This window comes from Sminthopsis crassicaudata, chromosome 3 (genome assembly GCF_048593235.1).
Source record: "Sminthopsis crassicaudata isolate SCR6 chromosome 3, ASM4859323v1, whole genome shotgun sequence".
In the NCBI taxonomy this organism is placed as follows: Eukaryota; Metazoa; Chordata; class Mammalia; order Dasyuromorphia; family Dasyuridae; genus Sminthopsis; species Sminthopsis crassicaudata.
The window spans coordinates 536145707-536163098 of NC_133619.1; positions in this window are offsets into that span (position 1 = coordinate 536145707).

The following is a 17392-nucleotide window of genomic DNA, read 5'->3' on the forward strand; positions in this document are numbered from 1 at the left end:
TCATCCTATCCTCCACTAGGTACTTCTTGTTCACAATCTTTTCCTTTTATTGTTGTAATGTTATAGTAGTTTTTAGTTATGACACATATCTTACTTCCAAGGAGGGTACAATGACATATAATTGCAATGCATATAATTTCTAGATCAAGCTTTGTGGGGGTTAGGGTTATATCTTATTAATTTTTGTATTTTCTCCATATTTTCTGTGATCTTGCAATTCATTTTTTCCACTCTTCTGGAAATAAGACTGGTAACAATTCTATTCATTCTGTTACTAGGAAGGAGAGGCTGAGTCTATTCAGAGACTTGTGATTAAGTTGAGAAGAGGAGCTGTTCTTATATGACATCTGGCTATGGAAGAGTTCAAAAGCCCAGTCTGACAATGAAGCCCTCTGCTGGTAGAAACTATATAAACTGAACTAATTCAGAAAAAGAATGGACAAATGCAAAAGAGGAGGAAGCACAGAACAGGGAACAATGGGTGTATTTTAGTTCAATATGAGGAAAATCTTCCTTGCAGAAATGTTTACAAGTGGAATGGAATTATTTGGGTAGAAGTAAGTTCCACAATCTCTGGAAATCTTTGAAAAAGACAGGATAACAACTTGTGCTGATTGTTTATAGCCCTCATGTTCCCAAAGCAAATTATCCCAGAAGATCCCTGAGTTCAAAATGTAGACTGATGAGCTTGACATCTGTTACTGGCAAAATTGTAGAATATATTATTAAGATCATGATTCATAAATATTTTGAAAGGATAGTGATGAACAAATTGTGGTAAGTGATTATAATAGAATACTACTGTGCTATAAGAAATGAGTCCAATGATCTTAGAAAAACATGAAAACACTTTTATGAAATAATGAAAAACAAAATGAGCAGAACCAAGAAAACCATTTATAATAGCAGCAATATTGTTTTAAGAACAAGTGAACAAATAAGTTATTTTCATTAATAGAAATATTCAAATTAATTATAAAATATATATATGAAGGAAGATGCTATCTGAATCCAGAGAAAGAATTAGTAAGTAGAAGTAGGTATAGAATGACTTTGTATATATGTATATAATGTACTGAGGATGTATATGACTGACTATATGTGTAAATATATACATATATATGTTATGTATATGTATATATACATATATATACACATATATGCATATATATTTTTTCATCTAATGACAGCCATCTCTGGGAAGGGAGGCAAGAAAAAAAAGGAAATGTACATGATAAGTTTTGAATATTTTTAAATGTAATAGCAAATTGAACATAATAGATTTATACTTTTATGTATATTTTATAATACTATATTATTAAAATACTTTTTAATCCCATAAATTAAAAATTAGATAAAAAAGAAAAGATAGTGATGATCAAGTTCATTGAGAATAGGACATACAAATTAAACTTAACTTTTTTTTTTGACAGTTGTTATATTAGTATACTAGACAAGGTCATGGACATCTGAATTTCGGTACTTTTGCATAGCAAAGTTTCTTACACTGTGATAAGTTAGCTAAAAAGACTTTTACTGATTTAGTTGAAGAGTCAGACCCAAAAGGGCTGACCTAAAATGAGGTCTCTAGGGAAGTGTTCCATGGCACTTCATACATGACCTCATTTGTTATTTTTATTAATAATCTGAGCGAGACAAGGAAAGCATATATCTCAAATCTGGGGTTAATAAAAAGGTGGGATGGATAGCTTAAACATTTGGAGTTTTATAGACTAGAATGATGGGCTAAAATATACTAAGATAATATTTAATAGGTTTAAATGTGAAGCCATACATTTGATATCCAAAAAATTAATTCTACAGGGATAAGACGAGAAAGGTATAGCTAAATATTTTATATGAAAAACTCTGTTACCCTTAGTAGACTATAAACTAGCAATGAGTCCACAATATAACAAAAGCTATGAAACAAATTCATATAAATTGGGCTGCATTCAAAGAAGCAGAGTGGCCAGAAGGAATGAAGTATTTGTACTGCCCTTGTCAGATCACATCATAAATTTTGTGCTTAGCTACGGACATTACATTTTATGAATTATACCAACTAGCATGTAAAAGTACATAAATAGGATGGGGAGAGTACCAGAGGCCATGGCTTTCAAAGCTGTGGCCATGCCATTAATAAAGGATGTAAAATATATTTGTCATGGAAATGAAAACCCTTGGGACACATCTGATAACTTTAATGTGTTTATTATTGTTCTGTGGAAGAGAGATTAGACTTATTTCTTGACTCCAAGAAGCAGATTTCAACTCAAAGCAATAAGGATTTCCTAATACTTCATTTTATCCAAAAGTAAGATAGACTGCTTTAAGAGCTACTCCCAGGACATCTTTATACCATGTTCATGTACTCAGGCTGCCACCTCCTATCCAGCAATCCAACTGTACTCTGAACTCTAGAACTTTTAATCGGTGAGGTTAATTATAACTTGACTGACAAAAAACTATCAATATTTCTATTGCTGAGACAATTAATGCCTTACTACCACACATATATGCATGCCATTCACTCTTTTCACCCTATTCTCTTCTTTCTACTTCTCCTTCTGGGAACAGCAATCAAATCAATACTATTATTCTCAAATACTACTGTTGAACAGAAAAAAGAAAAGAAAAGAAATGTAAGTTCCTTGAGGGCAGGATTTTCTTCTTTTTTTCCTATTTGTATTCCTACAGTTTAATATAGTGATTGATAGGGATAGACAAATTTATTTATTAATAAATTAATGGGTTCCTTGTCACTGAAGGTCTTTTAAAGACAGGCTGTAGACCACCTGTAGAAGTTGTAATAGGGAACATTTTCTGGTTTGATTTAAGTTAGGTGATTTCTGGAGTTCTTCCCAGCTATTCTGTCTCTGTGAAGTCTGTCATACTAATATTGCTTGATTTTTCTCATTCTCTAAACTGGTTTTTCCAAGATTTCAGCTGATATCAATAAATGTTAGCGCATCAGAATGACTAACTAATGTGTTGCAAAGTCTTTTGGACCCCTTGCTTAATTAGGAATTAGGAAAAAGAAATATTTATAATGTTAGTGAGTCAGCAGAAATTTTTGATGTTCTAGAGGATGACTATTGCTGTGGTGCCTAGAGGAAATTTCTATGAACATTAAAATAACATTGGGAATAAATGGCATGCTTTATTAAATACATAAATCCAAATTTAGCCTAAGTAATTTGCATGCAAAAATAAATAACAGTGAAAAAGCAGGAAACTATGTTCTACTCTATTATGCACATTATTTATTTTGCTTTTAAATCTCTTAATATAATTTGCAAATGATAGCTGACATTTATACAAACTTTATATACACAATCTTGTTTGAACCCCACAACTATCTCGTTTGAACCCCTGTGAAGGTATAAAACTTTATCTCTATTTAAAAGATGAGGAAATTAGTGCTCAGATAGGTTAAGGAGTTTATAAAAGGTCAATTAGCTGGTTAGTGTAAGAAATGAGAAGTGAACAAAGTTTTATAGAGCCCAAAATTTCCACTATACCACATTGCCTTTTAAAGCTAAGATCAAATTTATGTTCACCAAATTCTATCTCTTATTAACTTCTACTCTTTCACAGACTAAATTATAGATTTTATAGATTAAAAAAAAACACAAAAGACAGACCACTGAATTGCTTTTTCCAACCCAGTTTAAGGATGAGGCAGATCACTGAGAGCTTCTCCTCAGGGTTGTCTGTGGGATGATGTTGTGCTTCTTTAGGAAGAAGTGGGGAATGAAATAGCTAATTAATAGTTTCCCAGTCATGCCTGACTGAGCAGATCTTCCACATAGCCTCTTTGGTGTGTAAGGGAAATATTTGCATCTCAGTATAAGCACCAAAAATATACTTCAGGAAGAAAAATAAATGTGAATTGGATACTGTTTCAGATTTTCTGGACTGTTCTAATATCTCTGTCTGTACATCTTATTGTTTGTTGGCTCTATCAAGAACAATTCACTACATGACTTACCATTTCTACTGACAAGGACACTTGAGATGTAAGAATAGTTTAGAAAGCACAAGCAGTACCTACCCTTTACAAATTATTCTCAAAAATTGAGGAAGAAGATAATCTATTTAAATGCTTTTAAGAAGCAAATATATTCCTAATATTTTTATCAGGAAAAGATAAAACACAGAAGGAAAACTATTAGCCAATATTATTCATATAATATTGGCTCAAATTTTTTTAAACAAAATCTCATCAAAAAGACTACAACATGTTACCCAAGAAATCATTCATTATAACCAATTTCAGGGATGCAAGGATGATTCAACATTAAGAAAACAATCAATATAATTAATTATATTAAAATTCAAAACATCCCAAACCCAATAGATATAGAAAAAGCCTTTAACAAAGTACAGCCCTTTTTATGCTAAACTCTACAAAATATAGTCAGAGAATTTTTTAATATTATAACAAGCATCTATCTATAGTAAAAATTAGTCATGATATGTAATTAGGAAACATTAGAATTTTTTCTCAATAAATATGGAAGTAATACAAAGGTATCTACTCTCCCTGATATTATTTGATACAGTTCTGAAAATGTTAGCAACAGCAATAAGACATAACAAAAAAAATTAAGGAACAAAGATAAGTGAAGTAAAGATAAACCTCTCCCTGTTTGTTAATGATCCAATGGAATATTTAGAAAACCCTAGGAAATCAGCAAATATACAAAATGAAAGCATTGATAACTTCAAAAATGTTGAAGGCAGAAAATTAGCCCTCAAATAGCAAAATTTGAGAAGCAATAATAGAAAGAGGTCAGATTCTAAATAACTACACTATACATAAAATATCTGAAAATTGTGAATTAACCTACCAAAGCAAAAAAAAAAAAAAAAGATGTATATAAATCCAATTACAAATTTCTGCTTAAAGAAATTGGAAAAAAAACAACTTAAGTAACTGGAGGGATATTCAGTGATTGTGGATGATCTATGCTATTATAATAATTTTTTTTAAAGTTAGCAAAGTTAGCCTTGCTATAAAAAATTGCCAATCAAATAACCAAGAGGATACTTCATAGACCTTAATAACATAATAACTAAATTCATTTGGAATAACAAAAATAAAGAGAAATAATAAAAGGAAATAGGGGTAAATGGGGAAGAGCACTTCCAGATCTCAAATTATATTGTATAGCAAATTGTCTAGTTAAAAAAAAAAAAAACAGATCAATGGAAAAGAATGGTCAGGAGGAGAATCAGAAACAATGGAAATCAAATAATTCAGTGTTTGATAAAAAGGAAACATGAATTATTTAGGAAAAACTCTTAATTTGGAAAAAAAAAACTCTTGAAAAATTGGAAAGCAGACTTAAAGAAATTAGACTCAGACCAACTCACACTGTATTCCTCAAAAGTTTGAAATGGTTATGTGGCTTTAATACTAAAGATTGTACTATAATAAAAGTAGAAGAAAAACAGATCATATTTCTCTCAGAGTAATGATTAAATATATTAACTAAAAATAATAAAGGAAATTAAAAAAGATAAAATAAACAACTTTGATTACTTGAAACTGAAGAACTTCTGTACAAATAAAATTAATGCACGTGAGATTTTAAAAAAAGGAAGTGGTTTAATGGGGGTAAAAATCTTTGCAAAAAATTCTCTGAGAAGTGTTTGGTATTTAAGATATGTTTTATATATATATGTGTGTGTGTATAATGCATAAAATCTATATGTACAATTATATATATAATATTTATAATATATGTTCATGAGACAGTCATTTCCCAATAGATGAATGGTCAAAAGGTATGAACAAATAGTTTTCAAAAGAACTCCAAAGTAGTGATATCATATGAAAAAAAATCTACATCACTAATAAGAGAAATTCAAATGAAAACAACTATAAATTTTCACCTCATATCCGCAAATTAGCAAAGATGTCCAAAAATGATGTAGTTATTGTTAGATGGGTATAAAATGGTAGACACTTTAATACATGTTGGCAAATCTCTAAAATGCTATAATCATTCTGGAAATTACTTTAGAATTATGTGAATAAAGTGACTAAAATATCCTTACCCTTTGAACCAGAAATTCTATTACAAAGTTAATATCCCAAAAGAGTCATCAATAAGAAGAGAATCTTTATATATTTATAACATGTTTTGTGATAATAAAAAATTGTAACCAAAGTAGATCCTCATCAGTTCTGGCAAATAAATTGTGGTACATAAATGTAATGAAATATTACCTTGCTACTAGAAATGATGACAAAATATCTACCTGAATTGATGCAGAATAAAATAAAAATGGCCAAGAAAATGACATACAGAAATAATTATAGCAATAAAAATGGGAAAAACAACTACATACCAAAAAATAAAATGAATATTATAAAATTATAAAGCTCAAACATGACTGAAATGAAAAGATATGAGGACAAACTCAAACTCATATTTATATTACCCTTAAGTACATACAAATTAATTGAACTTAAAGTCAGAATGCCTGCCCATTTCAAGAAAGATGAATGTTCTTTTCTAAGAGTGATCATGGAATATGAATGTCTAATGCCTTACATGACTCTCCAAATCACTATAAGGAATATAATGAGCACATAGAAAAAAATGTCCTGACTGGAATAAAACATTGGTTTTCTATTTGTTTTAAACTTTGAGGAAACTTTTTAATTCAAGATATTAATAGAATTTGGGCCACATTTTAAAATTCTACTTTGGTACTTTAGATACATTATTATTATTATTATTATTACTTCAGAAGAATCTCAAAATTGAAGTTACTCATACATTTTACAATTTATGTTATCGGGTAACACACAATCTTATCCCTACCAATTCTATAAAGGCAAAGAGCCCTTCAAGATATTCATATTGTTATGAGTGAAAGAATGAGGTTCTTACAAGGGACATCAGTTTTTCTCCTTGATCGTTGAAGCAGGAACCAGATAAGGGTAGGCAGACCATGAGTTCCATAAGAGAATGGTTGTTTTCTTATAAGTATGAATCCTACAGGTAAATATGATGTAATAGAAAGGATACTGGATTCAGTGCTTCCAATCATGTTAGCTTGACCATTTGTCCTAAGGCCTCATTGCTCTGGGCCTCAGTTTAATCCACTGTAAAAATGAGATAATTAAGACTAAATGCTAAGAAGACTTCCAGTTCCAAAGATTGTGATATTCACCTTCAAAGGAGTAAGATATAAAATCATGTTAAGAAACAAAGCCCAGATAGTCATAGTGGTAATCTATGTTTTTTTCAAAGTCAAATTGTTTTTTTTTCCTATATACTATCTCTCTTCTCACAATTTCCCCGTAGTTCTAGGGTATGGTAGGAACTTAACTGATCATTGCAATGGCTAACATAAAAAGATTCATTTTATGTCAATGTATATGTTGGATTTTTCTAGGTTTTTTTTAATTTATTTTTCTAAGTTACTCATGTTGTGAAAGAAAATATAAACAAAATAAAACAAGAGAAACTAAAAAGGGAAAAAAGGTATGTTTCACTCTGAATTCAGAGTTTATCAGTTCTTTTGCAAAATAAAGAACATCTTTCACTCTGGGTCTTTTGGAATTTCTTGGAGCATTAGAATGTCTTGGTTCATTTTCTTGGCTCTCAAAAAAAACATTTTGATCAGAACAGCTAAATCTTTCATAGTTGATCATCCTTACAATATTCCTATTACTGTATACAATAAACATTATCTTGGTTTTACTCATTTCAGTTTGCATCAGGTCATATAAATGTTTCCAAGTATTTGCTGAAACTATTATACTTATCATTTCTTATAGCACAATAGCATTTCAACCTAATTATTTATCAAAACCTGTTCAGCCATCTCCCAATTGTTGGGCATTTTCTTAATTTCCAATTCTTTACCACCTTCAAAAAGAGCTACTATAAATGGACTTATACAAATTGGTCCTTTTCCCTTTCTTTAATCATTTTGGGATACAGATCTAAAAGTGGTATTGCTGGGTCAAAGGATTTGTGCCTTTTGGGGGGAGCTCCAAATTGTTATCCAGAATGTTTCAAATAGTTATAATTCCACCACTAGGGAATTAGTGTTCTGATTTTTCCACATTCTCAACAGCATTTGTCTTTATTTTGAGTCATGTTAGCTAATCTTTTAGGTGTGAGATGGTGTTTTAGAGTTGTTTTAAATATAAATTAATCAGTAGTGATATAGAACATTTTTTCTTGTGACTATTAATAGTTTTTATTTCTTTTTCTGAAAACCACCTGTTCATATCCTATAACTATTTACCAACTGGAGAATGGATCTTATTTTTGTAAATTAGGGTCAGTTTCTTCTTTATTTGAGAAACGAGGCCCTTATCCAGGAAACTTACTCTAAAGATTTTTCATAGTTTTATATTTTGCTTCCAATTTTTGCTGCTGTAGTTTTGTTTGTGTAAAATTCTTTTTTAATTTAATGCAAATTTACTTCTGTGATCTTACACGCTATCATCTATGCCATCTATCTGCCCACTGAGTATACAATCATATCAGACACAAGAGCAATGATTTTCTTTTTTCAACTATTTTTAGTCCTTCACTTTCTTTTTCTAATCTCACTGCTATTTAAATTTAAATTTAAAAATTCTGGCACAAAATTAAACAATGGTGATAATGGACAACCTTTTCACTCTTGATTTTCTTGGGAAGGCTTCCAGTTTGTTATAGATAATACTTGTTCTTTGTTTTACATATGTACAACTTATTAAGAAAGGCTCCATTGATTCCTTTGCTTTCTAGTGTTTTTAATAAAAATAGTGTTGTATTTTGTTTTCAAATATATTTTTCTTTATTTATTAATATAATAATATGATTTTTGTTGATCTTTGATATTGTTATGTTCAATTGGATTGCACAGTGAATAGAATGCTGACTTTGGAGTCAGACTCATTTTTCTAAGTTCAAAATCTGGCCTTAGATGCTTATTAACTGTGTGACTCTGGACAAGTCATTTAACCTTGTTTTACAAAATGTGCTGGAGAAGAAAATGAAAAAACCACTCTGGTATCTTTGCTAAGAAAACCACAAATGGATTCACAGAGTTGTACATGACTGAAACAACTAAAAAAATTAAATATTTATCTATCACAGCTTTAGCAAAGTTGCAGGATATAAAATAAACCCCCACAAATCATCACCCTTTCTATATATTACTGACAAAGCCTATCAGCAAGAGACAGAAAGAAAAATTCAATTTAAAATTATTGTAGGCAAAATAAAATACTTGGAGGTCTACCTGCCAAGACAAACCCAAGAACTATATGAACGCAATTACAAAGCACTTCTTACACAAATAAAGTCAGATCTAAACAAATGGAGAAATATCAATTGTTCATATAGGCCAAGCTAATATAATTCAAATGACAATTCTACTAAAATGTTCTACTTGTTCAGTATCATACCAATCAAACTGCCAAAACATTATTTTATACAACTAGGAAAAAAATAATACAATTCATTTGAAAGAACAAAAGGTCAAGAATATCAAGGGAATTAATAAAAAAAACTGTACAAAGGATGGTGGCTTAGCAGTACCAAACCTAAAACTATATAATAAAGCAGCACAATCAAAACCATTTAGAGTGGTGGGTAAGTAGAATAGAATACATGCACATGACACAATAATCAAGTTCTATATAGCAATCCAGTATTTGATGAACCCCCAAACTCCAGTTTCTGGAATAAGAACTCATTATTTGACAAAAATTTCTGGGAAAAGTGGAAAATAATATGTCAGAAACTTGGCATAGATCTATAATCTCACACCCCATACCAAAATAAGGTCAAAATGGATACATGATTTGGGAATCAAAGAGGATAACATAAACAAATTAGTAGTACAAGGGATAATTTAGCTACCAATTCTTTGGAGAAGGGAGAAAATTATGACCAAAGAACTAGGGAACATTATAAAAGGCAAAATGGACAACTTTGATTGCATTAAACCAAAAAGGATTTGCACAAACAACAGAAACAAAATTGTTTTATTTTATTTTTTCCTCTATTAAAGCTTTTTATTTTTCAAAACATATGAGTGGATAATTATTCAACATTAGCCCTTGCAAAACCTTGCATTCAAAATTTCCCCCCTTTCCCTAACCCCTTCCCCTAGATGGCAAGTAATCCAATATATGTTAAACATGTTAGGAATATATGTTAAATCCGATGTGTGCATACATATTTATACAATTATCTTGGTGCACAAGAAAAATCAAATCAAACCAGAAAAAAAGAGAAATAAAATAAAATGCAAGGAAACAACAACAAAAAGAGTAAAAATGCTATGTTGTGAACCAAGTTCAGTTCCCACAGTCCTTTCTCTGGCTGTAGATGGCTCATTTCATCACTAAACAATTGGAACTGGTCTGAATCATCTCATTGTTGAAGAAAGCCACATCCATCAGAATTGATCATCACATAATTTTGTTATTGCAATGTATTGCAATGTATCTCCTGGTTCTGCTCATTTTATTTAGCATTAGTTCATGTAGCTCCCTTCAGACCTCTCTGAAATCATCCTGTTGGTCATTTTTTATAGAAAATTATATTCCATAACATTATATACCACAATTTGTTCAGCCATTCCCCAATTGATGGGTATCCATTCAGTTTCCAGTTTCTTGTCACTACATAAAGGGCTGCCACAAACATTTTTGCACATGTGGGTCCCTTTCCCTCCTTTAATATCTCTTTGGGATTTAAGTCCAGTAGAAACACTGCTGGGTCAAAGGGTATGCACAATTTGATAATTCTTTGGGCATAGTTCCACACTGCTCTCCAGAATGATTGGGTCTGTTCACAGTTCCACCAGCAATGTACTAATGTCCTAGTTTTCCCATATCCCTTCCAACATTCGTCATTCTCTTTTCCTATCATATTAGCCAATCTGAGAGGTGGGTAGTGATATCTCAGAGTTGTCTTAATTCATATTTCTCTGATCAATAGTGATTTAGATCACCTTTTCATACAACTAACTATAAATGGCTTTAATTTCATCTTCTGAGAATTGTCTTTCATACTCTCTGACCATTTATCAATTGGAGAATGGCTTAATTATTATAAATTTGAGTCAATTCTCTATATATTTTGGAAATGAGGTCTTTATCTGAACCTTTGAATGTGAAAATGTTTTCCTAGTTTATTGTTTCCTTTCTAATCTTGTCTGCACTGTTTGTATTTTGCAAAAACAAGATTAAAAGGGAAGTAAAAAGCTGGGAAAAATCTTTACAGCCAGTGTTTCTAATAAAGGTTTCATTTCTAAAATATATAAAGAACTGTGTCAAGTTTATAAGAATACAAGTCATTTCCTAATTGATAAATGGTCAGAGAGTATGAACAGAAAATTCTCAGAAGATGAAATTAAAGCCATTTATGGTTATATGAAAAGTGCTCTGAATCATTATTTATTATATAAATTAAAATAAAAACAACTCTGAGGTACCACCTCATACCTCTCAGATTGGCTAAGATAGGAAAAGATAATGGTAAATGTTGAAGGGAATGTGAGAAAACTGGGATACTAATGTATTACTGGTGGAGTTGTGAAATGATTCAATCATCACGGAGAGCAATCTGGAACTATGTCCAAAGGGCTATAAAACTATGCATACCCTTTGACACAGCAGTGCCATTACTGTGTCTGTATCCCAAAGAAATCATAAAGGAGGGAAAATGACCTACATGTGCAAAAATGTTTGTAAAATCTCTTTTTGTGATAGCAAAGAATTGGAAAAGGAGTTGATGCCCATCAATTGGGGAATGGCTGAACAAATTGTGGTATATGAAAGTAAAGGAATATTATTTCAGTACTCCACTAAAAATGATGAACAACCTGATTTTAGAAAAGCCTTGAAAGACTTACATGAATTAATGCTGAATGAAACAAACAGAACCGGGAATGTTTTGTACACAATAACAGTAAGAATATGCGATGATCAACTATGAAAGGCTTGGTTCTTCTCAGTTGTTCACTGATTCAGAACAATCCTAATAGACTTTGAACAGAAAATGCCACCTGTATCCAGAAAAATAACTAAGGAGACAGAATGTAAATTAACATATGCTATGTTCACTTCTTTTTTCTGTTTTTTTTATCTCTGATAAGGGAAAACCTTTTGTTCTGATTTTTCTATCCCAACTTGATTCATAAAGCAATATATATTAAAAATAAATAAAATTACTATAATAAAAATATTCATCTATCTCACTTAGCTTATCCATTTTACTGGCATATAATTGGATAAGATAGCTTCTAATAATTTTAATTTCATCTTTATTGCTGGTCCATTAACCCTTTTCATTTTGATAATAGCAATTTGTTTTTTTTTCTTTTTTTAAATCAAAATAATCAATGTTTTATTTATTTTGTTGTTTCTTCCCATACAAACTAGCTCCTAATTTTATCTATTTGTTCAATTACTTTCTGACTTTCTATTTTATTAATCTCTCCTTTGATTTATTCTTTTTCTAGGTTTTTTTAGCTGCATGCCTAATTTTATTGATGTATGCATTTGGAAATATCAATTTTTCCCTAATGTACTCTTTGGCTTCATCTCATGAATTTTAGAATGTTGCTTCATTGTTATTCACTTTAATGAAATCAATTGTTTTCATAATTTGTTCTTTGACCTACTCATTCCTTAGGATTAGGTTATTTAGTTTCCAACTAATTTTTAACCTATACTCCCATTATGATTTTCTTTTTTCCCTGAGGCTGGGGTTAAGTGACTTGCCCTGGGTTACACAGCTAGGAAGTATTAAGTGTCTGAGATCAGATTTGAACTCTGGTCTTCCTGAATTCAAGGCTGGTGCTCTATCCACTGCGCCACCTAGCTGCCCCCATTATGATTTTTATTAAATAATGATCTGAAAAGAAAGCATCTTATACATCTACTTTTCTATGTTTGAATGAAGGGTTTTTATACTTAAATACATAGTCTTTTTTTTGTGAAGGTGCCATATAGAGTTGAGAAAAATGTGTCCTCTTTTCTATTACTTTTCAGTTTTCTTTAAACTCTATCAAATATAAAATTTCTAAGATTCTATTCACCTGCAAGGCTTCTTTTTTATGTATTCTATGGTTATACTAATCTAGCTCTCAGAGGGAAAAATGGAGATTCCCCACAAGTATAATTTTACTATCTATTAACTTCTGTAATTCATTGATGTTGCTACTTAGTACAAATTTGTTTAATAATGTTATTATTTCATTATCACTTTTTTTAGCAAGTTGTAATTTCCTGGGTCATCCCTATTAATTAGATCTATTTTTGGTATTGTCTTTTTCTAAGATTTTTATTGCTACCCTTCCCTTTTTAATTTCATCTGAAGCATAATAGATTCTGCTCCAGTCCCTTATTTTAATTCTCTGTGTGTCTATCTCTTTTAAGTATGTTTCTTATAAACAACATATTGTTGCATTCTCATTTCTAATCTATTCCATTTCCATTTTATGGGTGATTATAAATTGTCTATTTTCTTCTATCATTCCGTCTTCTGTTAATATTTTTTCTCTCCTTTTATTCTTTGTTAGTCTCTTTTGTTTCTATTTTTTTCTTTTATCTACTCTACATTTTATCACTCTCCATTTTATGCCCTTCTCTCCTACTTGCCTATTAAATGAGAGATTTCTTTTATGAGTATTTACATATATTTTCTCTCTTTGAACCAATTGAAATTTGAGTGAAGTTAAAGCATTGCACATATCTCCACCCTACTATTTTCTCCTTCACCGTAAAAGATCTTTCTTGTGCACCCTTTTTTTTTTTGTGAGATAATTTTCCTCATTCTTTTGCTCCTTTCCCCTGTGTTCTAGAGGATCTCTCTTTTTTGCCTACATCTCTTAAAAAAACATCATTCCAATATATTTGACTAACTCCCATTATGTAGAATCAGTCTGTCTTAGAAGATACATGCATCATTTTCCTACATGGGAAAGGTAAACAGCTTAACCCTATTGACTTTCATATGATTTCTCTTTCCTGTTTATATTTTTATTCTTCTTTTGAATTTTGTATCTAAACATCAAATTTCCCTTCATCTCTGGTCTTTCCATAAGGAATGCTTAAAAGTCCATTATTTAATTAAATATCTTTTTCCCCGTATCAGATTATATTCAGTTTTCCTGAGTAGGTTATTCTTGGTTGTAATCCCAGATCTCTTGCCTGTTGTAATATCATATTCCAAGCCCTATGATCCTTTAAAGTGGTTGATGCTAGATCTTGTATGATCTTGACACTGTTTCCACTATACCTCAGTTATTTCTTTCTTGCTAATTTAAATATTTTTTCTTTGATCTGGGAGTTTCAGAATTTGACTATTGCTAGGATTTTTCATTTTTGGATTTTTTTCAGGTCGTCATTGGTGTATTATTTCAAATTTCATCTTGTCCTCTGTTTCATGGATATCTGAGCAGTACATAATAACAGCAAGTATGTGTGATGATCAACTATGAAAAGCTTGGTTTTTCTCAGTGGTTCAGTGATGCAAAGCAATTCCACTAGACTTTGGACAGAAAATGTCATTGGTAAGCAGAAAAAGAATTAAGGAAACTGAATGGAAATCAACACATATTATGCTCACTTCTTTTTTCTATTTTTTTAACTTTCCCATGCTTTTTTTCCCTTTTGCTCTGATTTTTCTCTCCCAACATGATTCATAAAGCAATGTGTATTAAAATTAAACTTACAACAGTTAAAAAAGGATAAAAGTTTTTCTTCATAATTTCTTGAAATATGATGTCAAGACTTTTTATTTGATGATGGATTCCAGGTAATCAAATAATTCTTAAATTATTTTTTCCTTGATCTATTTTCTAAGTCAGTTTTTCCTGTGAGATATTCACATTTTCTTCAATTTCTTTTTTTCTTTTGAATTTTTAAAGTGTTTCTTGATATCTCAGAGTCCCTAGCTTCAACTTGTCCAATTATAAGTTTTAAGGAATTATTTTCTTTAGTGAACTTTGGCACCTCTTTTTTCCATTTGGCCAATTCTGGTTTTTTAAGGAATTATTTTCATTAATATTTTTGTGCCTATTTTGCTAAGCTGCTGTGTTTTTTTTTTACATTTTTCTTCTTTTGCTTTTATTTTGCCTCATTTTTCTGTACCACTCTTTGATTTAGTAAATCATGATTGTTCCTACATCATGTTCCTAATATCCCCTCACCCAATCATTCCTAATCCCAACTGCAGGAATAGAATCCACCATTAATCAAATCAAGAAATATGGTGGGAAAATGAGCCAAAAAAAGAAGTTGACAATAAAAAGCTACCAGGGTGACTAAGAAGACTGACACAAAACTGTAAGAGTACAATGTGGGTAGCTTAGTAATGAACTATATATACACAAGAAGTGGGGCAGAATTCAGTGTTGGACCCCAGGAACCATTATTGATGGTTTCCACTCTCATTAAGGTGGCTTTACCAGAAATCTGTTGGAGCGCTAGAGGCTGATTCTTCTCTTTGTATTGTTGATTGTAGCCTCACTTTAGCTTTTCAGATAGATCGATCTGGAAAACTAAATCTCTTAGTCTAAATATGGATATAATTCTCTTTTTTATCTTATTCCACCAGGGACATTGTTTTCCAAAACTCTTTTTCCCCCTGGCCATTAAGTGATACATAAAACAAAATACAGGACAGAGAAATTATGGTTGACTGGCACAAACCCCCTATCTCACCTCCTTTCCTACTTCCTTAGGGCTCATACTCCCCACTGAATCCAGCAATTATTTATTATTGTTGGTGAAATTCCTAGACATGACTATATCCAGCCAGCTCCCATACCTAACTGCTTTTATTTTACAACTTTAACATTGATGTTTTTTCAACCCAAACTTCCCATTTAATTCTGCTGATAACTGGATCCCCAAAGTCACAGAGTCATTGGCAGAGACAACAAGACTGACATCTGCTGGATATGAAGAATATTTCAGTTTTTCCAGGCAACTGCAAAAAAAAAAAAAAATATATATATATATATATATATATATATATATATATATATACACTTCATATACATATATATGTACATGTGCATACATGTAATGTGTTTCGGAACAATAGTTTGCATATGTTAGTATAAAAGATCTAGAGCTGAAGATGACTTCAAAAGCCATCCAGTCCAAGATCTTCATTTTACTGGTGACAAACCTGAGGCAGAATAAAGTTAAATGCCAACTCAAGGTCATATATTAAGTATCAAAAATAAAATTCAAACTCATGTCCATTGATTTCAGAGCTAGGGCTCTTTCTATTCTTTTGAGTGCCCAAAGGACTAAGTGACAGTCAATAAGTGAGAGGTGAAAAATCATCTGGTTTGATTATTGAACAAGCCTTTTGCTTTCCATATCAAATTTTATTTAATTGTAAGGCTTATACCAAGTAAGGATTCAATCAAAAATTTAAAAATATATGGAACTTAAAGGAAAGAGATTAAATGATTAAAGGAAAAGCCTCCAGATATTCCTCACCCTAGAAACAGGCTTCAGTTAACCAATTTTTTTCAAAAAAGTTACATAATAAAATTAAAAGGAAATCAGAAGGGTCCTGGTTTAGCTTAAAAAAAAAAAAAGCTTTTGTAGTATACTAGATGAACAGAGTACCATAGGACTCTAACTTATTGGCCCAAGAAAAGCAATTGGCTTAACCAGTGAGTCTACTGCATGACCTTTCCTCCTCCTAGTTTCTGGAAAAAATTTGTAGGAAATAATGCCATTGGTTGGATAAATTCTTTGTGATTTCTAATCTTCCTGTGTCATTTGGGTTAGTCCATATGCTAAAAATCTAATTTAATTTGCTGCTGGCTGTTAAAGAAAAAAAAAAAGCCCATTGGTGGTGATTTGTGAGCTAGTGTTCCGTGGATAGCCACCCACAGAGTTATTCTTAGAGCCTTGGGAATAATAAGAATCATCTCTAATGATCCATTTACCCAGTTATAGTATGAGTTGAGTGAGTGATTCCCCAAAGGCTGATAACATGTTTTCAAGTTTCAAAGGGATTACTCTTTTAAATAAGCAGAAATCACAGAATACTGAAGAAGAAGAATACTGAAAAAGAACATTTAGCTGCCTTTAATGAATTCAAGTCAAGTAAAGATACTGAAAAAGAACGTTTAGCTGCCCTTAATGAATTCAAGTCATCATCCAGATGATTCTCTCCTCTTATTTTGAAAGAACTAGAAAATTTTATGATTGAACCTCTGCATGTCATATTTGAAAAATTAAAGAAAATGGAAGAGATACCACAAGATTAGAGGAAAGAAAATGCCCTAATTTTCAAAAAAGGGAAGGGAACCAAAACTGCTTATGATCTTCACTTCAATTCCTGGGAAAATTCTAGACATCATTGAAGAAATGGTTGGT